The sequence below is a fragment of the Mus musculus genome, chromosome X (assembly GCF_000001635.26).
Source record: "Mus musculus strain C57BL/6J chromosome X, GRCm38.p6 C57BL/6J".
NCBI classification, from domain to species: Eukaryota; Metazoa; Chordata; class Mammalia; order Rodentia; family Muridae; genus Mus; species Mus musculus.
Genome location: NC_000086.7, coordinates 78854729 through 78875269, shown reverse-complemented (window position 1 = coordinate 78875269; position 20541 = coordinate 78854729). Strand labels below are relative to the sequence as shown.

General features: G+C 43.1%; 2 pseudogenes; one reads left to right on the top strand and one right to left on the bottom strand.

The window, feature by feature from the left end:
* On the bottom strand, positions 12993–13498 carry Cypt13-ps (cysteine-rich perinuclear theca 13, pseudogene; annotated as a pseudogene).
* Positions 16975–20259, top strand: Gm5939 (predicted pseudogene 5939; annotated as a pseudogene).
* Positions 20260–20541: the final 282 nt, after the last annotated feature.

Sequence of the window (20541 nt, the reverse complement as noted above, 5' to 3'; positions counted from 1 at the left end):
ACTCATGAAACTCAAGAACAATGAAGACCAAAGTGTGGACACTTTGCCCCTTCTTAGAATTGGTAACAAAACACCCATGGAAGGAGTTACAGAGACAAAGTTTGGAGCTGAGATGAAAGGAAGGACCATCTAGAGACTGCCATATCCAGGGATCCATCCCATAATCAGCTTCCAAATGCTGACACCATTGCATATACTAGCAAGATTTTGCTGAAAGGAGCCGGATATAGCTGTCTCTTGTGAGAGTATGCCAGGGCCTAGCAAACAGAGAAGTGGATGCTCACAGTCAGCTATTGGATAGATTACAGGGCCCCCAATGGAGGAACTAGAGAATGTACCCAAGGAGCTAAAGGGGTCTGCAATCCTACAGGTGGAACAACAATATGAACTAACCAGTAACCCCCCCCCCCCCAGCTCATGTCTCTAGCTGCATATTAATCAGAAAATGGCCTAGTTGGCCATTAGTGGAAAGAGAAGCCCATTGGTCATGAAAACTTTATAAGCTTCAATACTGGGGAACGAATGGGCCAAGATGTGGGAGTGGGTGGGTGGAGGAGTGTGTGGGGGAGTGTGTGGGAGAGCATGTGGGGGACTTTTGGGATAGCATTGGAAATATAAATGAAATAAATGCTCAATTTAAAAAATCATATACTTTTTTCAGGTGCTTCTCTGACATTCGGTATTCCTCAGTGGAGAATTTTTTGTTCAGCTCTGAGCCCCATTTTTAATGGGGTTATTTGATTTTCTGGAGTCCACCTTCTTGAGTTCTTTATATATATATTGGATATTAGTCCCCTATCTGATCATATACTTCCAACATATCATAATACAGGATATACATTTCTATTCCAAATCATCATAGTAAGGAAATACTGGACTAAAATAAGACCAAAAACAAGCTGGTCAAACTCTAAACTCTCCATCTCCATGTCTGATTTCCAAATCCTTTAGCTTTATTCACTGAAGTACAATTCTTTCTTTTGAGCTGGTTCCATTCCCTGGTAGCACCTTTCCTCAGCAGTTATCTCATGGCTCTGGCATATCAAACATCTTGGAGGCTTTGAGGCAGCTTCAATTCCACAGCTTCTTATTCCAATGTCTGGGATCCACACATGACCTTCTGGGCACATTCAACATGCTTTGGGCACTTCTATAGCTTTGCCCTCTGAAGTACCCTAGGTTCTGGTTGACTCTATTGTTCTTGGTGGTCATCCCATGATAATGTCATCACCAGTACCATGGGTTCTTCCACTGCAACTAAGTTTCACCAATAGCCTCCCATAGACTCCCTTCATGGTGCCAAACTTCAGTTTTTTTGCATGACCCCTTCGTTCCTGGTTTGCAACCTAGGAAACTTCACCAGTGGCTTTTCCTGGCCTCTCACAGTGTCAAGCCTCAACCATTCTTCCTGACCCCTTCATGTATTCAAAACCAGTACCACCTGGGATATTCTTAAACAATCCCAAGTCTAGCTGCAGCATAACATACAACTTTGGTTATCTCTGGTGCACAGCTTCTTTGAGCTCTCAGTAAATACTTCTCAGATGATTTTACCTCAGTGATGTCTTTTCTTTTCTTTTTCTTTTTTGTTTGTTTGTTTGTTTGTTTTGTTTTTTTCGAGACAGGTTTTCTCTCTATAGCCCTGGCTGTCCTGGAACTCATTCTGTAGACCAGGCTGGCCTCACACTCAGAAATCTAGCTACCTCTGCCTCTCAAGTTCTGGGATTAAAGGTGTGTGTCACCACTACCCGGCACTAGTCTCATCTTAATCACCACTAATTCTTAGATTAAGTTAAGGAGCATCAGTTGTTCCAGTAACCCCTATTACTCCTGAATTTGGATTTGGAAAGCAAGTGGGACGTAATGGGCCATCTTAGTAAGAATATGGAAGACTGAGGATGATTTGAACTGTGAAGGCCTGACTCAAGTTGTTTCAGAGAAGAATGATAGTATGTGGTATGGAGAATGTTTTTGTGATGTTTTCGTGAAAATGTGGTACGGGGCTAAAGCAGCCAAGTTCTGCTACTTTCTGGGGCTGGAACATGGTCCCCCTTGTCCTAGTACATCATCACCACCTTTCTCCTTTTCAGTTTCTTCATTGCCTGTACCTTGCTCTGTAGACTGATCTTGAACTCAGAGATCTGGATTTATCTGTCTCCTGATGCTGGGGTTTGAATCATGTACCTCCACTCCTGGACCTCATCCATTCTTCACATTGTCATAAGATTTTTTTTTAAGTTCTGGATTGTTGTTCATTCCACATATAGTCATGTTGACAACCAAAAATAGCCACTACCACCCATCCGTTCTCACTTTTATATAAAATCATATCTCTTTATGCCAAATTAAAACAATACCCAGGTCATAATAATGCCTAACATGAAATATCTATACCTTGTTCAACTGCAAATTCATAAACAGTAAGCTTTGCTAGGTGAAATCTTGAACCAAGGTCAACACTCCCTTAATCTGATTATCTCCTTGAACAAAAAATTTAGCTACATTCTGATTCCTGTTGCCTCTTTAATACTTGAATCATACATTTTGTATGTTTCCTTTCTCAGCTTGTTCCTTTTCTTCAAAATCCCCTTCATAAGAGTGAACTTTAGTAACCACACAATATAATTCATACAAGGCTGTTGAGATTTCCTTTTCTAATGCAATTAATCTAAATCACTTCACTTAAACTTCAGGCAAACTCTTCAGACAAGGGCAAAAAGCAGTGACATCTTCACAAAAATATCACAAAAACATTATCCAGAAAACAGACTAACATTCTTATCCTTTGAAATGACTTGAGCCAGGCCTTCACAGTTCAAATCACACTCAGTCTTCCATATTCTTATTAAAATGGCCCATTGAGCCTCTCTTAAAGTATTTCCTTACTTTCCAAATCTAAAGTCCCTAAGACTACATTCATCTAAAACAGAAACATGGTCAGGCCTATCACAGAAATATCCCAGTTCCTAGTACCAACTTCTGTCTTAGGGTTTCCATTGCTGTGCAGTAACACCATGACAAAGGATAATCTTATAAAGAAAAACATTATAAATAAGACTGCTATAAACATAGTGGAGCATTTATCATTATTACAAGTTGGAACATCTTCTGGGTTTATGCCCAGGAGAGGTATTGCTAGATCTTCTGGAAGTACTACCTCCAATTTTCTGAGGAACCGCCAGACTGATTTCCAGAGTGGTTGTACCAGCTTGCAATCCCACAAGCAATGGAGAAATGTTCCTTTTTTTGTGACATTCTCACCAGCATCTTCTGTCAACTGAATTTTTGATCTTAGCTATTCTGACTGGTGTGAGGTGGAATCTCAGGGTTGTTTTGAGTTGCATTTCCCTGATGATTAAGGATGCTGAACATTTTTTCAGGTGCTTCTCAGCCATTCAGGGGAGAATTCTTTGTTTAACTCTGAGTCCCACTTTTTAATGGGGTTATTTGATTTTCTGGAGTCTACCTTCTTGAGTTCTTTATATATATTGGATAGTCCCCTATCTCATTTAGGATTGGTAAAGATCCTTTCCCAATCTGTTGGTGGCCATTTTGTCTTATTTGACTATATCTTTTGCCCAAGAGAAGCTTTGCAATTTTATGAGGTCCCATTTGTTGATTCTTCATCTTACAGCAGAAGCCCTTGTTGTTCTGTTGAGGAATTTTCCCCCTGTGCCCATCTCTTACAGGTTTTTCCCCACTTTTTCCTCTATAAAATTGTCTCTGGTTTTATGTGGAGTTCCTTGATCCACTTAGACTTGAGTTTGTACAAGGAGATAAGAATGTTCAATTTGCATTCTTCTACCTGATAACTGCCAGTTGTGCCAGCACCATTTGTTGAAAATGCTGTCTTGTTTCCACTGGGTGGTTTTAGCTTCTTTGTCAAAAATCAAGAGACCATAGGTATGTGGGTTTATTTCTGGATCTTCAGTTTTATTCAACTGATCTACCTGTCTGTCCCTGTACCAGTACCATGAAGGTTTCTTTTTTTTTTTTATCACAATTGCTCTGTAGTCCAGCTGGAGATCAGGCATGGTGATTCTACCAGAGGTTCTTTTATCATTGAGAAGAGTTTTTGCTATCCTAGGTTTTTTGTTATTCCAGATGAATTTGCAAATTGCTCTTTCTAACTCAGTGAAGAGTTCAGTTGGAATTTTGATGGGGATTTCATTGAATCTGTAGATAGCTTTTGTCAAGAAAGCCATTTTTACTATATTAATCCTGCCAATCCATGAGCATAGGGGATCTTTCCATCTTCTGAGATCTTCTTCTATTTCGTTCTTCAGAGACTTGAAGTTCTTATCATACAGATCTTTCACTTCCTTATTTAGAGTCATGTCAAGGTATTTTATATTATTTGTGGCTATTGGGAAGGGTGTTGTTTCCCTAATTTTTTTCTTATCCTGTTTATTCAGTGTGTAGAGAATGGCTACTGATTTGTTTGAGTTAATTTTATATCCAGATGAGAAGCTTTTTATCAGGTTTATGAGTTCTCTGGTGGAATTTTTAGGGTCACTTATATATACTATCATATCATCTGCAAATAGTGATATTTTGACTTCTTCCTTCCAATTTTTATCCCCTTGGTCTCCTTTTGTTGTCTAATTGCTCTGGCTAGGACTTCCTGTACTATATTGGATAAGTAGGGAGAAAGGGTGCAGCCTTGTCTAGTCTCTGATTTTAGTGGGATTGCTTCAAGCTTCTCTCCATTTAGTGTGATGTTGGCTACTGGTTTGATGTATATTGCTTTTATTATGTTTAGGTATGGGCCTTGAATTCCTGATCTTTCCAAGACTTTTATCATGAATGGGTATTGGATTTTGTCAAATGCTTTCCCAGCATCTAATGAGATGATCATGTGGTTTTTGTCTTTGAGTTTGTTTATATAGTGGATTACATTGATGGATTTGTGTATATTAAACCATCCCTGCATCCCTGGAATGAAGCCTTCTTGATCATGATGGATGATCATTTTGATGTGTTTTTGGATTAAGTTAGCAAGAATTGTATTGAGAATTTTTGCATCAATATTTATAATAGCCAGAAGTTGGAAAGAACCCAGATGTCCCTCAACAGAGGAATGGATACAGAAAATGTGTGACATTTACACAATGGAGTTCTACTCAGCAATTAAAAGCATTGAATTTATAAAATTATTAGGCAAATGGATGGATCTGGAGAATATCATCCTGAGTGAGGTAATCTAATCACAAAAGAACACACATGATATGCACTCACTGATAAGCAGATATTAGCCCAGAAACTTAGAATATCCAAGATATAATTTGCAAAACACATGAAACTCAAGAAGAAGGTATACCAAAGTGTGGATACTTTGTTCCTTCTTAGAATGGTGAACAAAATACACATGGAAGGAGTTACAGAGACAAAGATTGGAGGTGAGACCATCCAGAGACTGCCCCACCCAGGGATCAATCCCAGATACCACCACAAAGCCCAGACACTATTGAATATGCCAGCAAGATTTTGCTGACAGGACCCTGATACAGCTATCTCTTGTGAGGCTATGCCTGTGTTTGGCAAATACAGAAGTGGATGCTCACAGTCATCTATTGGATGGAACACAGGACTCCTAATGAAGAAGCTAGAGAAAGTACCTAAGGAGCTAAAGGGGTCTGCAACCCTATAGGAGGAACAACAGTATGAACTAATCAATACCCTCCAGAACTGTGTCTCTAGTTGCATATGTAGCAGAGGATGGCCTAGTCGGCCATCAATGGGAGGAGAGGCCCGTGGTCTTGTGAATATCATATGTCCCAGTTAATGGGAACGCCAGGGAAAGGAAGCAGGAGCGGGTGGATTGAGGAGAAGGACAGGTGGGGGAGGGTAAGGAGGGTTTTGGGATAACACTTGAAACGTAAATGAAAATATCTAATAAAAAACAGCAGAGAAAAAAATAAAGAAAAACATTTAATTGGGGCTGTCTTACTGTGTTTGGCCCATAGAAAGTGGCACTATTAAGAGGTATGGCCTTTTTGGAATAGGTATATGCTTGTTGGAGGAAGTGTGTCACTGTGCGGGTGGGCTTTGAATCATAAGCTTAAGCTCCACCCAAGGTGGAGGAGACCCTCCTCCTGGATGATATTCCCTTCCTGGTTGGTTTTGTATCAAAATGTAGAACTCTCAGCTCCTCCAGCATGTCTGTCTGAACACCGCTATGTGATGTGAGGAATTTCTTTTCTGGTCCAAACTATTAGGAGTTCTGTAGGCTTCTTGTACATTCATAGGCATCTCTTTCTTTAGGTTAAGGGAAGTTTTCTTCTATAATTTTGTTGTAGATAATTACTGGCCATTTAAGTTGGAATCTTCACTCTCTTCTATACTTATTATCCTTAGTTTTGATCTTCTCATGGTGTCCTGGATTTCGTGGATGTTTTGAGTTTGGATCTTTTTGCATTTTGCATTTTCTTTGATTGTTGTGTCAATGTTTTCTATACTATCTTCTGCACCTGATATTCTCTCTTCTATCTCTTGTATTATGTTGGTGATGCTTGCATATATGTGTCCTGAATTCTTTCCTAGGTTTTCTATCTTCACAGTGGTCTTTTGTGATTTCTTTATTGTTTCTACTTCCATTTTTAGATCTTGGGTGTTTTTGTTCAATTCCTTCACCTGTTTCATTGTGCTTTCCTGTAATTCTTTAAGTGATTTTTGTTTTTCATTTTTAAGTTCTTCTACCTGTTTTCCTATATTCTGTATTTCTTTAACAAAGTTATTTATGTCCTTTTTGAAATCCCATATCAGCACCATGAGATTTGATTTTAAATCCAAATCTTGCTTTTCCAGTGTCTTGGGGTAACCAGGACTTCGTGTTGTGGGAGAAGTGGGTTCTGATGATGCCATGTAGCCTTGGTTTGTATTGTTAAGATTCTTTTTCTTGCCTTTTGTCATTTGCTTATCTATCATGTTAGTTGTTGGTCTTGCTGTCTCTGGCTTGAGCTTGTTCCTCCTGAGGGCCTGTAAACCCGTGTCAGCACTCCTGGGAGACAAGCTCTCCCCTTACAGGACCTATGAACAGACGGCTGTCGAACAGCCCCGTCTCCTGGGTGCAGATGGAGGCAGGAAGGACCCTGTTGCAGCTGCTCCACCTCTTTTGAGGCCTGTTGTAAATGTTATTTTTAAAACCCACAAACAGCGTAGAGCTATAATAGCTGGAATGAAAAATAGACCAGAGAATTTCGATAATTAAAGAGAATGTCAGAAAACTTACGAATAGAACAATTGAAGTTATGCACTCTTGGGGAAAAAAGGTGAGATGAAATTAACAATAATGACATTTACAGAAATATACTGGACAGTATTCATTTATGAGATTATCAAAAAATAAATTAATTTTAAAATGGAGAGAAAAAAATTGTACTGATATGATGCTCAAAGAATAATTTCTCAAGTTTGCTAGATTACATTCTGATCATGGATTAATTTTATTTTAAACATAAAACTCAGAAAAAGTTCTTTTATTTCAACAAACACAACCAATTGTTTTATTGACTCAGATTTTCTTTTTGGCTGAATGGGTATGGAAGAAAAAGAAAGAAAACACTAATGAGTGATTATTTGGAGTTTAGTTCTGTCTAGTTCAAGCAATGTAAAATCAACCAAATAAAATAAAATATATTTATTTTGTTAGTCAAAGAACATATTTTCAATACAGGAAAGAAAATCACTAAATATTCTATCTGGTTTCAAGTTATTTAGTCATATTAAGTGGCATTTTTCATATTTGTGAAAAATAGCATATCAGATTTGGGATTAAATATTAAGTTTGTGAACTGGAGAAACAGCTCAGATAGTTAAAACATTTGCTGCCAAGCCTGATGAACTGAATCTGATCCCCTGGATCCACATAGTAGAGGAAGAGAACTGACTTCTCCAAGTTGTCCTCTGACCTCCACATAAACATTTCACCTTAATTTGACATGGGAATATATGGAGAAGGGCTTTGAAGAGTTCCCCAATATGAAAAAGTACCAAGTTCTCAAGGTGGTGCACTCTATTCCATTGATCATTGTTACTACATTCCTCTGATTCATTTAACCTTCCTGAAAGCCATGACTGACATCTGTGATTTATTGTTCTGCATTCTTCTCACTTCAACAATATTACTGAACTTTGTCTAAGCCTTCACTGTTAAAGATACCTAGTTATAAGTGATGGCTCACCATTCTGCTGCTACAGTGTGTACTTTGTTAAGCCAATCAAATTACAACTAGGTGCCTGTACCACATAGAGTCTGAGGTTTCCTTAGCAAAGAAAAACAATCCTGTGAGATCCACTGTAGGCTCTTGTTCAAAGTTGCAGATAAGAGGCTTCCTAAGGATAATAGGAAGCAAAAGAGTTTTCCCCTCATACTTAAATTTAAAAATCTGTCAAGAGCACATTTTTCTGATACCATGCAGCAACAAGCAGAGAAATTCATGTCCACATCAGTTATTTTATCTCTTCCTTCTTTATCTTCTTCATTCAATCATGTCCTAACCACAAACAGGCACTGTCACATTACATTCCCCTGGTAATCTTCTTTTCCTTGTGTCATTTGTAAGTAACCTTAAGAGGCTAATATAATACATGGTGGGATAGAGAATATAGACTATATGAATTGACTTCATTCATTGAGGTGACATCTTCTAGGAAGTGTTTTCTGAAAGCACAAAGAGGCTGTGTTCCAGAGATAGCCAAGGTTGTACTCCTGCTGCAGTGGGACTTGGTAATGTGTAAGGGTCACCCAGGTGGTACTGGTTTTGAAGGCATGAAGGGGTCACACAGAGCAGCTAAGGCTCAGCACTGTGAGAGACTGTGGAAGGCCATTGGTGAAGGTGCTGCCTCAGTTGCAATTGATAGCCCAGGACTGAAGGGGTCATGCAGTGTTTTAGAGATGCCAGTACCATGAGATGACCATCAAGAGCAGCAGCAGTGGAGTACAGGTATCTGGAGCCTAGAGGACGGTGCGTGTGCTACAAAGGGCATAGCATGAGAAGTGACCCAAGCCCGTGGAGGAGCCCAGAAGATCCTGAGTTGGATCACAGACATTCAATGGTTGGAGATTGTTTTTTGCTTTTGATTGTGACTGTGCCATGATATGTTCCCTCTTGAAGGAAGAAACTATTTTAGTGGAGCGCACACTTAAAAGACTTTTAGTTGTAAAAATACTTTGAATTTTAAAAGAGATGGATATTTTAAAGAGATTGAAAATTTAAGAATATGTAAAGACTGTGGGATGTTTAAAGTTATTTAGACTTTGGGGATGAATAAGAATGCAAGGGTTGAGGCTTACTAGTGATGTGTTTGTGTGTCAAGTTGACAAGGGGTCAATTGTATTGTCTAGTTTTGTGTCAACTTGACACAGCTGGAGTTACCACAGAGAAAGGAGCTTCAGTTGAGGAAATGCCTCCATGAGATCCAACTGTAACGCATTTTCTCAATTAGTGATCAAGGGGGAAAGGCCCCTTGTGGGTGGAAATATCTCTGGGCTGGTAGTCTTGGTTCTATAAGAGAGCAGGCTGAGCAAGCCAGGGGAAGCAAGCCAGTAAGTAACATCCCTCCATGGCCCCTGCATCAGCTCCTGCTTTCTGATCTGCTTGAGTTCCAGTCCTGACTTCCTTTGGTGATGGACAGTAGTATGGAAGTGTAAGCCGAATAAACCCTTTCCTTCCCAACTTGCTTCTTGGTCATGATTTTTGTACAGGAATAGAAACCCTGACTAAGACAGTTGCATACTTTAATGTTTTTTCTAGTTAGTTTTAATTGACAGCTTGAAAGAGCCTAGAGCCATCGGAGACAAAAACCTCATTTAAAGAATTGGCTCAGGGGTACACCTGAGTGTAGTTTGCCCTCACTGAACCTCTTAAATTCAGTCCATAATATCACCTGCTTAAAATACAGGGAATGCTCTTCAAAAGATGGGGCTCTTAGAGGGGGTGATGAGTTCTTGAATGCCAAAGTCAAGCTTTCCTCTTATGGTGTCTTGGTAATGAAGCTTTCTAACAGAGCAATTTTGACATATCACCAGTTTCTTGCTATCTCTTGACTTGTGATTTAGCCCAATCCACAATCTTGATTCCATGTCCAGCATGTGATATCATTACTTGTGGTATAGCATCTGTAAACACTTTTAACTAGCCTGCTATTGTTGGGGCATTTGGTCATATTTAGACTCCTTGTTATTATTGGAACTTGCAGGATTCATAGCTGGGCAAGGCTTTGGATGACTTTTCTCCCCTAGTAGCCTTGCGTGCAGTTTTCTGATTGTATTTAAGGCTACTCCACAGAAAAGAACTCATAACTGGCACTGTAAACCTGGCCAAGAACTAATAGCAGGAAAGGTCATATCTCAATGGGAGGTCTTATGCCCTACTACTCTTATTGTGCTAAGTTAACAAAGTTTCAAACTCCCTTCCAAATATATAAGTCAAATGAGATGAGTTCATAGATAAAGGCACTTGCTGTCAAGCCTACCCTAAATTCAATTCCTGGGACTCTCATAAATAGGATAGTATTAACTCCAAAGGCCTTCATGGATGCACGTGCATTAATGAATATGCATACAAGTGTGCACACACATACATAACAAAAGTAAACTTAAAAATATTTAACTTTATATCCATATATTAGTGCTGCTTTCAATCCTCACCAGAGAAGCTTCTTGCAATGCACAGTAGTCAACACCGAGACTAACAGCTAATAAAAATACAGAGAATGGGTGACAGTGGCATGCTCAGTCCCAAATGGAACATCTATATCACTCCCTTACCCTTAAGGCTCAGGGAAAATTAAGAGGTGGCAGAAAGACTGTAAGAACTAGACATAAGGGAGGAGCAGAACACAGTAGTGTGTTCTGGAGGGGACAAGACCACTATACTCATGAACTCACAGAAGTTGTGGTTGCTTATACAACTTATACAAGACTGGCAGTGGATCAATTCAGTGAGCATTCTAAAATACAGAGACCAGGGGATCCTGAAACCCAATCTGCAACTGAAAGGTATTGGCAGTTGACGGTTATAGGAGAATGAAGATTCTGTTTTCTTCTCTTGTAGTTTGCCCCTACACTGGTGGATGGCCTTACACTCATGCACGTATTGGCAGTACTGATCTCTGAGGGGTATAAATAGAAAAAAAAAAAAGGTCAGGAAGTAGAGAGGGAACCAGAGGTGTGTCTAGGAAAACTTAGGAGGAATAGGAGTGGATATGTTTAAAATATATTGTATACATATTAAATTCTCAAAGAATAGATAAAATTAAAACATGTAAAGAACCTTAGTAGAGGGCAACAAAATGGAGCTACCCAACCTCAACCTTTTCCTCCCAAACTCAGAGCCACATGAACATCTGCTTTAGGAAGTGTCAAAAGTTTGGTATTTCACAACAGCAACACAAAAGGGGGACTCCAAACTAAGAAAATTGTAGTGAGTTGTGGGAATACACATTCTCATAGTGATGACTACATAGGTGCATGCATATGCAAAAGGCAACAAAACGTGCACATTTTTCCTTTTTTATTAGGTATTTTCCATATTTACATTTCAAATTTTATCCCCTTTCCTGGTTTCTCCTTTGAAGCCCCCTATACCATCCCCCTCCCCCTGCTCATCAACCTACCCACTCCTGCTTCCCTGTCCTGGCTTTCCCCTACATTGGGGCATAGAGCCTTCACAAGACTAAGGGCCTCTCCTCCCATTGATGTCTAACAAGGCCATCCTCTGGTTGATATGCAGCTGGAGCCATGGGTCCCTCCATGTTGTGTTTGAATTTTATTTTTTCTGTGTGTATACATGCACATGTTCTTATGAGGGTAAATGGATGCATGAAGGATAGCTCTGTATACGTGTGTGTGTGTGTGATGAAGGATAGCTCTGTATATGTGTGTGTGTGTGTGTTGCAGAGGACAACTTTGTAGATTCTCAAGTGCTCTCTACCTTAAAACACACACACACACACACAAAGAACAACAACAACAACAACAACAAAAACCCAACAACAACAACGAAGGCCTCTCACTTATCTGGTACTTACCAAGTAGGGTAGGCTGGTTGGACAACAAGTGCCAATGATACCCCCTTCTCCACATCCTCAGTGCACACAACACACAGATTTTTAAACTTTATTTTTTGATATAGGGTCTTACTATGTAACCTCATAGTGATCTGCCTGTCTCTGCCACTTGAGTGCTGAGTTTAAAAGCATATGCAACAGTGCCCAGATGATGAGGATTTTTTTAAAAATATGAGTTCTAGGGATCAAACTCAGGTCCCTCATGCTTGTGAGGAATCAGCCCCTCTTTACTCTTTTACAAATAATTCTCCCATAAATAGGTTTCAGGATACTTCATGAAGGGATTAAGAAAGTGTTAAAAAAATACAGAGTAAAGCTATCTGGAAAGGCCTAGTTGTTTTAAAATATGCAGTAGACATTCCTACCTGCTTTGTGGCCAGCACTGGTTGGCAGAACCCTCCTCACTATCCTACTCCTCCCCCAATTTCTGAAGAGGCAGGCTAAATCAGTGTGGCACTTGCAGCTTACAGTCAGTAACACTGTCTTTGTTAAAATACACTGGTGCCTTTTGATGGGGTGGAGTCTTTGGCCCATCTGAAGGTCTTAGTCCAAGTAGTACAAGAAGCACCACAAGGAGGCAGGTGCCCTAAAGTTGATGTGCTGCCTAAGTTGGGGCTAAAACTGCCACCCACACCTCATTTCATATCGTTGTAATAGTCTGAAACCATGCTGCAGCCCTAGGCAGCAACATATAGGAAGACCCTGGGTTTTCCTTATTGCCCTCTAAAATAAAGCACCAGGGGTCTTTTGTGCTAGCTCAGTTCTGACCCTCCTATGACTGCCCATCAGGGGATTGTTCATCCCACTCACAACCTTGTAGAAACCAATGTTCCTTCTTATCACCTACCCAGTCTTCCCTTCTGGCATGTCCCCCCATTCCCGCTATACCATCAGAGAGTGATGGTATACATACACATTTTCACACATGATTGATTTTATTGTCATCATCTTACAACTATCGTGTGGTGGAATTTGCCTGTGACATCGTGACGGTGGCTCAGCTCCTAGACCCATTCATTGATGTTTCTTAGGTCTTTGGACCCACTTAGGGTATAGGAGCTTGCCAGGTCTTCATTAGGAACTAGGGCTTTTTTGAGGTGTGGTGGAACTTCTTCTTTTGTGTCACAAGAGCACTGGTTTGGAAGAAAGATAGAATGTGGATGGGGATTCACGAAAAAGGGCAGAGGTAGATGAGACATTTATAGCAGGCCTGAGAAAGTCTTAGAGAAAGGGATGGCAATAGAAGGTGAGCAATGAGCTTAGCTTGGGACCTCTCACCTTAGCACAACTTTTGCTGCACTGGAATACTTGCACCTTCAACGGCAGGAAGCTTTATATTTCATCTGCTTAGATCTTGCTGGTGCAGAGGCAGTAGGCTTAGGCCTTCTCTTGACCACACGTGCCATACTGGTGCTCTTCCTTCAACTGGCCCCAGAGCCCTGAGCACCCTTGTTACCTACCTGTCAGAACAATGGTGGATCACACCCTCAGCTTTGTTTGGTCAACAAAGTTCTCCCTACCCAATGGCAGCTAAAGAGTGGCTAAGACCTCACAAAGCCCTACTTCTGACCCCTTTGAGGATATGTAACCTATGCCAGGTATGTTTTGAAGGCTTTCAAGTTCAAAAGTCATGTAATGTGTGCCTGCTACCATGGTGCTTGAAACTATGCTCATTCATCCTCTAACTTTTTAAACCATAATCACCCAATTCCTTTATAACTTGCACTGGTCATGGTATCTCTTCACAACAACAACAACAACAACAACAACAACCACAACAACAACAAAAAAACAAAGACAGAGTGACAATAGGAAGTTGATATGATAAAAGAATATGTCTTATATATGTGTACATAAAGTTATTAAGGAGTGAATATTTAAGGGAAAAAGAATATTGCAGAATGGTATTGTCAAGAATGAAAAGGACAAAGAAAGCATCAGTATACTTTGAGGACACCTTAACAGAATTTGTCCTACTTAAATTAAGTTATTCTCTATTTTATGTTATGTGTGTAGGTGTCATGTATGTATGAATGTCTATGACCTATTTATTCAGAGATCCACGAGGGCAAAATAGGGTGTTAGATCCCACAGAACTGGAGTTATACACACCTGTGAGCTTTCACATATATGTTAAACTTTTTTACAGTCCAGACTTTATCCCCCTCCTGATCCATGCTCCATTTGTTTCACATCCTACACCTTATCCTCCCATCTCCAAGAGAATGTCCCAAGAATGTCCCACATCCACACCAGATCTCTCCAGACCCTGGAACCTCCAGTCTCTTCAGGGTTAAATGCATCTTTTCTGACTGAACCGAGACTCAGCAGTCCTCTGCTATATATGTGTTGGGAGCCTCATATCAGCTGGTTTATGCTGCCCGGTTGGTTGGTGGCTCAGTGTCTGAAAGATCTCAGGGGGTCCAGGTTAGTTGAAATGTCTGGTCCTCCTACAGGGTCTCCCTCCTTCTCAGTTTCTTCCAGCTGTTCCCTAATTCAACCACAGGGTTCACCAGTTTCTGTACATTAGTTGGCTGTAAATATCTGCATCTAGATCTTTCAACTGCTTGTTGGTCTTTTTGGAGGGCAGCCATGATAGGCCCCTTTTTGTAAGCACACCATAGCACAGTCCCAGTCTCAGGCCTTGGGGCCTCCCCCTGAGCTGGATCTCAATTTTGACCTGTCACTGGATCTCCTTTTCCTCAGTCTCCTCTCCATTTTTGTCCCTGCAGTTCTTTCACATGAGAGCACTTCTGTGTCAGAGTTTTGACTATGGCATAGGAACCTCCACTTAATTCCCTGTTTTTCTTCTGTAGGTGGACTCTACAAGTTCCCTCTCTCTACTGTTGGGCTTTTCATCTAAGGTCCCTTACTTTGAGAACTGAGAGTCTCTCACTTCTCATGTCTCTGGTACATTCTAGAGGATCCCCTCCCTCACCTTCTACTTTCTCAGGTTGCCTCTTTCCATTCTTTTGCTGGCCCTCAGGGCTTCAGTCCTTTTCCCTCACCCAATTCCAGTTCAGGTTCCCCTCTCCTCACCCCCATCCCTGCCTCTCCAGTTTCCCTCCCAGGTTCCGTCCTCCCTCCCCACTTGTGACTGTTTTCTTCTCCCTTCCAAGTGGGATTGATGGTGTCCACACTTGGGCACTTCAGCTTGTTGACCATTTTGAGTTCTGTGGACTATATCTTGGATATTCTGTACTTTTTTTTTTTTTTTTGTCTAATACCCACTTATTAGTTAGTAAATACTATGCATGTCCTTTTGGATCTGAGTTACCTCACTCGGGATATTTTTTTAAATTCCATCCATTTGCCTGATAAACTCAGGATGTCCTTGTTCTTAATGCTGAGTAGTATTCCATTGTGTAAATGAACCACATATTCTATATTCATTCTTCTGTTGGGGGACATCTGGGTTCTTTCCAGCTTCTGGCTATCACAAATAAATATCTACAAACTCAGCCTCCGGCTGAAGCTCAGGCTGAGACATTGGGCAGGCGCGAGCCCACTTCGGCCTGGGACGTTCGGGCGGGTGCAATGGCGCACCTAGGTCTGACATGGTGAAGTTGCTTTTCCTGAAGCTGTCATTTTCCCTTCTGGGCCACTCTGCGTGGCTCATGTTCGCCGCCCACAAAGGGGAGCGGATCGCGCAGGTTGGCTCGGGAGGAGGCCCGCTTGGACTCTCGATGGGCTCTGCAGGGAACTTTGAATTCTCTGGAGCCTCCTGCAACTTGCTCTTGCAACTTCAAGGGAGCACAGGTTGGACGGATCCACTGTGCTCCAAGAGTCCCGGGTTGCTTAGGAAGTGTGACCTCCTCGCCTCCTGGACTGTGAGCTTAGAGATGCTTTCTTTAGTGTAAAGTAGCCAAGCGATTGTAGTGCTAGAAGGAAATTAAACTAAGACCTATAGTCTCACCCCTACTAGATATTTAGTTTCCCGTATACTTTTCACAGCTGAGTTTACCGAGCACAATAGCTGTTTCAAATGAACTTCTTCTTGGCACACATTAACAAGAGTAATTCTTCAGACCCATTTGAGGATAGTATCACATTACCTATCTCAAGGCAGAGGTTGAGATTCTCTGTCCCTAGGCTAGTTCCCATTTCCCAGCCCCCTGAGAGGAGAATGGGAATGATCTGAACACGTTTCAAGCCAGCCAGTTCTGGAACCAATTCAATATGTCCTCAAACTTGAAACTCCTCTCTACTTGTAGATGGGCACTGCTCAAACATTTTAAGAGAACTTCAGATTTACTTCCTGAACACTCAGCAGACTCATGTATCTCCCTCTGCATGGTGACTTCATTGGCTCCTTTCTGTGTAGTCAGTGAACTCACTCAAGAGCTGCCCCTGATAAACCTGCTTTTATACTAAGAAAGAAAGAGGGGAGGGGAGAGAAAGAAAAGGTCTATTTTGGCTCTCAGTTTGATAGATTCTAGAGTCTAGACCATGTTCAGGTAGTGTAGTGGCCATTCCTGGTTATCAACTTGACTATATTTGGAAGGAACTACAATCCAGAATTGGAAGGCTCACCAGTGACCCTTATCTGGAGGCTTGGAGATAGAAGTTTCTGATCTGGATCTTGGTATGGAGATCTTGAGGCATAGTGGCTATGGATTCCAGAAGATTAAATCTCTGAGTTCAAGGTCATCTGGGATTAAAGATGTGGTGGAACACACCTTTAATCTGGGCTACACCTTTCATCTGGGATTAAAGGTGTGGTCGAACACACCTTTAATGTGGGCTACACCTTCTGCTGGAGACAATATAAGGACATTGAAAGAAGGGAGTCTTGCTCTTGCTCCTTTGCCTGCTTGCTGTGTGAGACTGAGTAACTGCTAGATCCTTGGACTTCGATTCACAGCTACGACTGAGCCATTGTTGGGAACTGGGTTGCAGACTATCTGTGGTTCCTGATGAATGTGGCCGAGAGCCCTGAACTGGATCCTCACTCCCCAGAGGATGAAGAGCAGCCGGCACTCTCAGATGATGACATTCTGAGAGAAAGTGGATCTGAACAAGATTTGGATGGAGCTGGGGAAAGGGCTTCTGATTTGGAGGAGGAGGAAAATGCAACCAGGGTACAAAGCCAGGAGGAAACTTGCTCGGATGAGAAAGACCGAGCCAGTGAGCCCAAGTCCCAAGATCAGGATTCAGAGGCTCATGAGCTGAGCAGGGGCCCAGAGGGATCCCCATGCGAGGAGGGGGATGATGTTGAAGAAGATGGGACAAGTGACCTCAGGGACGAAGCCTCCTCAGTGACCCGGGAACTGGATGAGCATAAACTAGACTATGATGAGGGGGTCCTTGAGGAGCCAGCTCCTGCTGCCCAGGAGGAGGAGGCTGAGAAGGCTGGGGCTGAGGAGAAGGAGGAGAAGGGGGAAGGGGCTCCCGGAGAGGAAGGGAAGCCTGATGTCCAAAGTGTGGGAGAACAAGAACCCACAGAAGCTGCCAAGGAGAAGAAGAAAGAGGATGACGACGGGGAGATTGATGATGGCGAGATAGACGATGATGACTTGGAAGAAGGCGAAGTGAAGGACCCCAGTGACCAGAACGTGAGGCCTCGCCCCACCTGCCGATTCTTCATGAAAGATGTTGTGACACCATTATCCACTCTTCTTCCACCAATACCAAATTCCATACCACTCAGAGGCCAGGTTAAAGGAAACTGCACGTGGGGAATGAGCTGTAGGTTTATCCACCCTGGAGTGAATGACAAGGGCAACTACTCCCTCATCACCAAAGCGGAACCTTTTCCAACAAACGGTGCCCCGCCTCTTGGACCTCACCCACTGATGCCTGCCAACCCTTGGCGTGGGCCAGTGGTTGATGAAATTTTGCCTCCACCCCCTCCAGAGCCCCCAACAGAGAGCGCCTGGGAACGTGGACTCCGACATGCAAAAGAGGTTTTGAAAAAAGCAACCATTCGGAAAGAACAGGAGCCGGACTTTGAAGAAAAAAAGTTCACAGTAACCATTGGTGAAGATGACCAGGAGTTTGAGAAGGAGAATGAAGTCTTCCGAGATTGGAATTCTCGAGTCCCGAGAGATGTCAGAGACACAACACTTGAGCCTTATGCAGACCCTTATTATTACTATGAGATAGAGCAGTTTTGGCGTGGTGGACAGTACGAGAATTTCAGGGTGCAGTATACAGAAGCAGAGCCATATCATAACTATCGCGAACGAGAGAGGGAACGAGAGCGAGAAAACAGACAACTAGAACGCGAGCAGGAACGAGAGCGTGACCGAGAGCGGGAGCGCAGGCAGAGAGAGCGGGAGCGAAAACAGGAAAGAGAGCGGGACAAGGAGCGGCAGCGGAGGAAAGAGTGGGAAAGAGAGAGAGCCAAGCGAGACGAGAAGGACCGGGAGAAGGACAAGGAGAAGCTGAAGTCCCGGTCCCCACAGCCACCAAGCCGTCAAGCTGAACTACCAAAGAAGAGCACCTCTGTGGGGCCCCAGGTGAAGCGAGCCTATGAGTGGAAGGACCCCTGGCGCCGATCCAAGTCTCCCAAGAAGAAGCATGGCGTGTCAGTCTCCCCAAGCTGGGCACGAAGACGTCACAAAACCTCCGCCTCCTCAGCCTCTGCTTCCAATTCCTCCAGGTCATCTTCACGGTCTTCATCCTACTCTGGCTCGTCCTGGTCCCGGTCCCGATCCTCCTCCTACAGCTCCTATTCTAGCCGCTCTTTCAGACACAGCTCCTTCTCAGGCAGCCGATCCAGGTCCCGGTCCTTCTCGTCCCCATCCCCGTCTCCCACACCTTCCCCACACAGACCTCCAGTCAGAACCAAGGGGGAGCCGACCCCACCTTCCAGCAAAGCAAGGGAGAAGTCAATAAAGAAGCCAGCCACTCCCCCAGCCCCATCACAGGCCACCAAAAGTACTGCTCCTGGTCCTGAGCCTGCCAAACCTGGAGATCTCCAAGAAGCCAGGAGAAAGGAGAGGCAAACCAGGACTCCCCCAAGGAGGAGGACGCCCAGCAGCAGTGGTAGCGGCAGTGGTAGCAGCTACAGTGGCTCCAGTTCCAGATCCAGGTCTCTGAGTGTGAGTAGCCTTTCCTCAGTGTCCAGCGCCACCTCGAGTAGCAGCTCAGTGCACAGTGTGGACTCAGATGACATGTATGCAGACCTGGCCAGTCCTGTGTCCTCAGCCAGCTCTCGATCCCCAACTCCTGCCCAGACCAAGAAGGAGAGAGGGAAATCCAAGAAAGAAGACGGAGTGAGAGAGGAAAAGCGGAAGCGGGATCCATCCACGCAGCCACCCAAGTCCTCTAAAGCTCCAGCAGGTGGGAAGGCCTCCCAGCAGGCAGCGGCACCTCAGCCGGCGGCCCCCGGACAGCCCCAACAGGGCTCCTTTGTTGCCCACAAGGAGATAAAGCTGACACTGCTGAACAAGGCGGCTGATAAAGGAAGCCGGAAGCGCTATGAGCCATCAGACAAGGACCACCGGCAGAGCCCTCCTGCTAAGAAGGCCAACTTGTCCCCAGACCGAGGTTCTGGAGACCGGAAATCAGGTGGAAGAATGGGCTCCCCAAAACCAGAGATGCAGAGAGGCCAGAACGCTAAAGCTCCTGCTGCCCCAGCGGACAGGAAGCGTCCACTGTCACCCCAGTCTAAGGGCTCCAGCAAGGTCACCATCGTGCCTGGCAAAGCCACAGATACTGCCACAGCAGGCACCAAGTCAGGGAAGGCCAGCACATTGTCACGGCGAGAGGAGCTCCTTAAACAGCTCAAGAAGGTTGAGGAAGCCATCGCTCGCAAGCGGGCCAAGATCCCCGGGAAAATGTAGTGGCCCAGCTCATTCTTGGAGTAGACTCTTCATGTTTTTATAAAGATTAGGGTAAGCGCAGCCATTTTGGATTTTCCAGTCAATGTCTTGTTTTGGCTGTGATTCTTTTTAAAAATTAAAAAAGAAAAAAAAGTTTCTCAGCTGGAAAAGAAGCCACACACAAGATGAAGATGAGGCTGAGTCCCAACCTCCCCACCAGACTGAACCAGCTCCTTCCAGAATAGAGTCTCCACGGACAGACTGACAGATCAGCACTGAGCAGGGGACACCAACTCTGTGTAACTTAAGAGCTTCAGGCATGCAGGGGCTGGCCTCACCCTTCTGCCTCCATCCTCACTTCTCCCAGGTGACCTCCTGGGCTGCAGTTTTCAGCAGCTTCCTCTGGGGACAGGAAAGCCAAACACTTCTGGACTACAGGCAGCCATCCCTCCCCTCCCTGGATCAGAATTTTATATATATATATATATATATTTGCCTAAAGAAGAATGAATATATATATATATTCTTGCCTAAAGTCTGATTGGGAAAGATTTCCTGTCTTTTATTTTAAGCATCAAATTGTTTTAGTTGATTAAAAAGGAAAAAAAACAGAAAAGACAAAAAATAATAATAATAAAGGCCACGGGTATTGTTGGGGTGTCTGTCCAATGTGGAGGGTCTTTATTGAGTGATCTCCTAA